This window comes from Olea europaea, chromosome 20 (assembly GCF_002742605.1).
Source record: "Olea europaea var. sylvestris chromosome 20, O_europaea_v1, whole genome shotgun sequence".
NCBI classification, from domain to species: domain Eukaryota; kingdom Viridiplantae; phylum Streptophyta; class Magnoliopsida; order Lamiales; family Oleaceae; genus Olea; species Olea europaea.
This window is the reverse complement of record NC_036256.1, coordinates 7,411,110-7,417,650: the sequence shown is the minus strand read 5'-3', so window position 1 is coordinate 7,417,650 and position 6,541 is coordinate 7,411,110. Positions and strand designations below refer to the sequence as shown.

General features: G+C 33.9%; 1 long non-coding RNA gene across 1 annotated transcript; it reads left to right on the top strand.

Moving 5' to 3' along the window:
- The first annotated feature begins 4,130 nt into the window (after nucleotides 1-4,130).
- Nucleotides 4,131-5,580, top strand: LOC111369219. Its single transcript, XR_002698076.1, has 3 exons — nucleotides 4,131-4,205; nucleotides 4,582-4,627; nucleotides 5,564-5,580. It is a non-coding gene; the product is annotated as an uncharacterized LOC111369219 (long non-coding RNA).
- Nucleotides 5,581-6,541: the final 961 nt, after the last annotated feature.

Genomic DNA, 6,541 nt, shown 5'->3' with positions numbered 1-6,541 from the left:
TCATTTTCCACAACTTTAATTGCCATTCCCTGTTCTTTAGGATTTATCATTATATTACCTAGCAATGTCCCTTATGGGCGCTCTACAATTTGTTGCAGTATTTGACCAATTTGTGCATCCAGTTTCTTGATGGATGCTAGCTGATTTTGAAAGTTTGTGTTAATTTGTTGGATCATGTTGTCCATCTTCTGCACATATTGTTGAAACATTTCCCTCAAACTTGGTCTTCTTTCTTGCATCTAACCACTCCAATATAGCATCTCTCAGTGTAAATGGAAATAGCATCTTTGTTAACTCTTGAGCATAGAAGTTCTAACAGCTCTTGAAAATATGTGGAGATATGGGTGTTCAGATTTTCATGAGATAACCCACAGAGTTGGAGAGTGTTGCTCATCGAATTAATACAATCAGGCTTGATCTGAAAATTATTCACCCCAAATTCTGGATACATAGCAATGGAGCGCATGGGTGCTGCTATAAGTATCACGAACATTGAGACTGGCAAATCTCCTTCACTTATTTCCCATTGCTCGTGCTACTGTTCTTATGGTGCCTGTACTCTTGCAGCCACTTGTCCAATTGGCTGAATAGGAATAGGAATATGTTGATTGTTAGCCATTTGATGTTGCTATTTTGTTTATGTTCTTTGCATCTTTGTCTAAAAGTATGTTCTATTTTCGAATCAAACGGTTCAAGATCGTCCCCTTAAGTATGAAGTATATAATGAATGCCTTTTTTCTACAAATAAAAGAAAATAAATTAATCAAATAACAGTTAAAAATAATAATTTAAGACTAAAAGTAATAGTTCCTGACAATGGTGCCAAAAACTTCTTGTTAATTTTATTTCCATAACAAGTAATATAGTAGACCTAAGAGTCTGGATCGTTGATCTCACGAGAACTATACTCTAGCACTAGATTCAATTTTTTCCGAACCACTATTTGATGAAAATAAATAAAAATTTGCAGGATCTGAGTTTTAATCTAAATGCGAGAAAATAGGTGAATGCACACACAATTGGTTTGAAAATCAAATTATGAATGGACGTTAGGGCAGAATACTTTCACCTATTGGTCATCTTTACATCTTAAATTTAGATTCACACCCAATGTAGTATTTGATCGAATTCTCTTATTGTATTTAATTTACTTCTCTCGAGTTTTTTTGAGCCTATTTAACTAATTAAATTCCATATCTATGCAAATCCACTTAGTTAAACGAGTTCTTATCATAGGAATTCGATTGCTACCGCAATTATTTTGGTATCTCTACTCGTTATACCAATTTATAGGATTTCACTATATGGTCCAAATCTTAAATGAATCTCTATTCATAAATGACTCACCAAAATCATCAAGTTAGTGATCAAGTAATTTAATGCAATCAATTCATAGTGAAATCAACACATGAAAAAATTAAAATTCAAGAATCTTGATAAAAAAATATAAAGGATCCCAATTGGTTACATTATTCACCCTATCAATAGATTTAGCTATTCGTAATGAAAACGTAAAAATCATAAATTGTCATGGAATACATCACCGGATTTTGTATTAAAGGTATAGAAGAAAATGTAGATCTTGCACCAAGAATTTCTTCCTCTTCCAACACATGCTTTACACGGTGAATTTCTCGATGTTTTCTCTCTTGAATTCCTCTTTTGATTTTCTAATTGTGTTCTCTTGTCTCTCAATGTGTGAATTTCCCCTCAAAAGTGTGAGAAATTTTTCTTTTTATCGGTGCCCCCTCGTTTGTGTAGAAAGTAGGGTTTCTATGTACTTTAAAACGGACCAAAACGCGTTCTAGAAAACCTCGCACATCGTCTAAGCGTCAATACGCCTTTTTGGTTCAATTCTTCATTTTTTCACATCTCGTAGCATCTGGACGCTATGAACGCAGTGCCTAGGCGCTGCCTTTCTAATCCAAATTCTTTATTTTTGTCTTCTTCGTCCACTTTAGTACCTCCTTTTGCACCACCTTTCTTAATCTTCAAAACAACATTAACAAAAACATCAAAAACGTTCCATACTCGAAGATTTAGCAAATAATCAAGTTAAAATTGTGTAAAACTTGTAAGTTAAACAGGCTCATCAATAGGATTTAATTAAATATTAGACTGGCTATGAGACGGGCCAAGCTTGTTTGGGCTCATATAAATAAGCAGTTAAGGTTTAGAAATTGTAGAAGTTTTTCATTCTTGCTAGCCCAAGAAAATAAAACCCCGATTCTCTCTCAATCCTGCTCTCTGTGTGGAATTTTATTGAGGGCTGGACAATTGGACAGCTGTGAGTGACAGATCAAGGTTGTTGGAATAATAGAAACGCAAAGGAGTTTGGACAATTCAACGAAGGTGTAATTTCTCTCACAATTTCTATTGAAACACAAAGTAGATCCTTGGTGGTAATTGAATTTTTTTTCCTTTTCTTTTCGCTGTGCATGGTTAAGTAAATTCCTAACCTAAACTCATACGAATTTGTGTCTTTAAATTCTAAGTGTTGAGAACTTTGTTTGGTAGAGAGGCAGATTGTGAAAGTTTTAAATGTAGCAACAAGTGTCCTTTTATGTTTTTGTAATTTTTTTTTTTTTTTTTTTGGTTAAAAAATAAAGTTGGGATGGTTCCGTATATTTTGTGTTTGTTTTAGTTAATTCGATCTTCCATATACTTAGTCAAATTTCAAAAGTTTTCATAACTCGATTTTCATGAAATGTGTATTGATTGGTTGGGGACAAGAAACCTCGACACCATAGTAGAGATCACAGATAAGCCTTTTGACAACTTCCATGGTGGAGTCAGAAATGTACTTCTTTGAACCTTATGATAAGGCTATCAACCTGGTCATATGTAACTCTGTTAGTTGGGCCTCTATCATACGCATTGCAAAAAGCCAAAAACACAAGCAAAACAAAGGGTTACCGATCTGGGGAAAAAGCAGAAGTAGACACACCCAAAGTTACCAAACCTCACCAATTCTAAGCTCCCTCTCTCTATCACATATGCCGTCTCTACTATTATCATTTAATTTCTCCTCTCTTCTTCTACTTCATCTTGAATTTCAAGAACTTCTGAAGTAACATTCAAGCCACTCCGCCTCTTCATCTGAAACTGAACAAAACTTTTGTTGCTACAGTGTTTGACACCCAGTCGCCCACAGTCGACAAATATAGAAGTACTGACAGCGCCATCAGAATATTCTTGAGTTCGATTTTGCTGAATAACTGAGTTTAGTCTTCAAGGTAAGGATTTGTATCAGCAACTTCACAGGTATATTTTCTCTTGAAAATAGAGGAACTCATGTAATGGTTATATTTTTAAACCTTCATATCTTATTTTCTGTTTTGAGGATTCAATGTCAGTATAAATTGTTTAGTGAGGGGAATATTGAATGCAGTTGAGCCTTTAAGCCATGTGAGGTGACTGACCTATTTGACAGTCATTGCAGTCCATATTAATCCTTATTAAGTTCATTTTTGTTGCAAACAAGTGTCTAATAAAAAGATTCTTTGAACATTATTTCTTGAAATTTTGCTAACTTTATTACATGACAATAATAAATTGCACAATTGTTTGTACACAAGTTTCTCCTATACCAATAAGTTTTATGGACTTTGATGTCAATTTTATTATTTTTTTATTAGTTACCGTACTTTGTGCATGTTTGACAAAAGCATAGCTTATGATTTATGCTGTCAAACATACTTTTACTATCCACCTCTTATCACACAGTAAGACCAGAAACTTACAATTATTTGAAGGCACTTCAAGCATCTACTTTGTCAATATCCGAAAGAGATGTAAAGCATTCTCTACAAAAGAATTGAAAGTAACTAACTGTTGAAATAAATGATTTTTAGATTATTTTTTAAGTTAAATTATTTTAGTAATGGAGCAATCAAAGTTTCTGTCAGAAATGCATCCTTTGAGTTAAAAGTTTTTATGATTGCTGCTCCATATTTTTGCAATCAGAGTCAAATTTTTAATGGAGCAATCAGACTCTCTGTCACAAAATTTTTAATGCATTTATATATAAGTTATGCATATCATTTAATGCAACTATAAATTATTGTGACTTGAATTCTTGCTTTTTCATTAACATTAATTTTCTTCAAAAATTTTTTAGGTCCTCTTCATAAAAAAAATTTGTGGACTTAGTCGCGGACTGGCTTAACATAAATTTGGGCTCTAGTGGTTTGACATCGTCACAGGTATTCTTTTAGAAATGCACCTATTTATATGTCAATGCTCCTATTATCTAAGATTGGTCACTGAAATGTGGATTGTGTAATTAATGAAGACCCAGATTTCTAGAACATTATGAACTAGATCCGTATATATTTTGGGTTTTCTGTTCCAAATATCACTTCTGTTAACATTAAAGATGCTATTTACAGTGATGAAGCAATTTTTTAGGAATGTGGATGTTTAGTTATTATTTATTCTATGTTATTTCTTCTCAGGCTCTACGCATCTGGGCATCTATAGAAGTTCTCTGGATGTAACTGATGATAGAATTTTCTTCTTGAGACATGCATTTGTACTTCCGTTTTTTCCATTTGATTATGTATTCACAAAATTATGCAGGGTGGGATGCGGGTCTATATTTGCGATCATGACACATCACCTCCAGGTCTTATATTCAATAAAATCTAATTAATTTTTGTTTCTGCTAGTAAATGTTGCATTTATTGTGATGGGTTGGAGTGGTCTTTTTTTGCACGTGGAAAATAGCACGGACATTCGTGCAAATCCCATTTGACTGAGTTGTTGATATCTGCACATGCTTATCACTTTCATATTATTATACTGGGTCTGAAACTTCAATCTTGAGTTATATTCAATTTTTGATTGTTCTAGTGTGACAATATTCATTAGTTAATCCTTATATGCATTTTGAGAAATCAGTTGCAGAAGGAATGGAGTGATCTTTTCCTAGTCTGTGATTTGGAGTAGCTGACTTCTGCTTCCTCTTTCTTTTTGCATAATGAAGAGTCAAATTGTCTAAAATCAATTGGAAAAGTGATTTATTTCCAGTTCCGGATGTACTTGCAAGAAGCAAAGAAGGTTTATTTTCTAATTATATCTTAGTTAATTTTCTAATTACCCTCTAGAATTTATGCACCCAACCTGGTCGACTTTATCTTGGAAATAATCGATTTTAGGATTTATTGTGTTTGGGGGCTATGATATGTTATTTACGAGTCTTACCTGTTTAAGGCTATGGTAATGTAGGGTTAATAGAGTTGTGGACTAGTGAACATAGTTGAAGTCTTCGGGTAAAATTGGATTCATGCCTCTTGATCATAAACTCATGCACTTCAAAACTTGGGGTGAGTGGCTCTTCTTGCCAATCTCTTAAAGCATGTATATCCCACCATGGGGAACTAATTTTCTCACTATGTAGCCAACTTAGACAGCTTGCACTGTGTTCAGTAAAATTGATATGTAAATTCGTGTTGCTTACATCTTCATCCTTCTGCTTGGTTGAATTGATAGAATACTTAGCTGATTGTAATACCTTCCATTTGAAGTTTAATAAATGGATACTTTAATTTTGTTTTAACAGAGGACCAGCGTATCAAGATAATCCAAACCAATAGATTGATTAGGTCTCTTATGCTTTAAGAATCAGAAAGAGCAATTCCTTTAAGAAAGATGCCAAGGGTAGTACTTCAAATCAAGTCTTCAAAAAAAGGTATTAGATTCATCTGATTGTGCTAGCAATGTTGAATAATATTGCTCTTCATAGTTTCACTCTACTCTTCTGCAAATATTTATCCTCATGTGCCCCCCAACTATAAACTTTACAGGGCATCCGATAGAGCTTCGAAGAGCAAGGCTGCTGGTAAGAGGGCCATGTCCAGCTCTCAGCAAGGACAACACTCTAATCAAATTAAACATTCATATCTCAACACCTTGTACTGTTCACAACTGAATCTAGGTTGAAGTTACGATTTATTTTTGTGATAAAATATTAGACATTTTGGGTTATGTATTGACTATTAGTATTTCTTACATGTGCAATACAATCTTATTTCTGTAGCGAAATGTTTCTTGTTAAATTTCATTTAATTTTTTTTTTAATTCTTGAAATAGCTAATTTCAGTTGCCTTTGTGGTTGTTGAAATTTGAAACAATAGACAAAATATTATTAGGAACAAATAATACTGGCTATTAAAAGATTAATGTTCACTAACCAAAGATTGGTTGCAAATGAGTGTAAATTAACCAACATCAAAATCCTTTACCCGACCAAGAATTGGTCGTTGCACAATATGTACATTACGACCACCTATATTAGCGACCAATAATTGGTCACTGTACCAACATATACAGCAACCACATCACCTTGGTCGCTGGATGTCTTCTTGTACCGACCACAAGGTGGTCGCTGCAAGATGCGTATATAGCGACCACGTACACTTGGTAGCTGAATCCAATATATAGCAACCATTCTTATATTAGCGACCAATACAATGGTCGCTGCACAACTCGTAGCGAATACAATTAAGCCTACTAGCGACCAATAACTGGTCACTGGAAT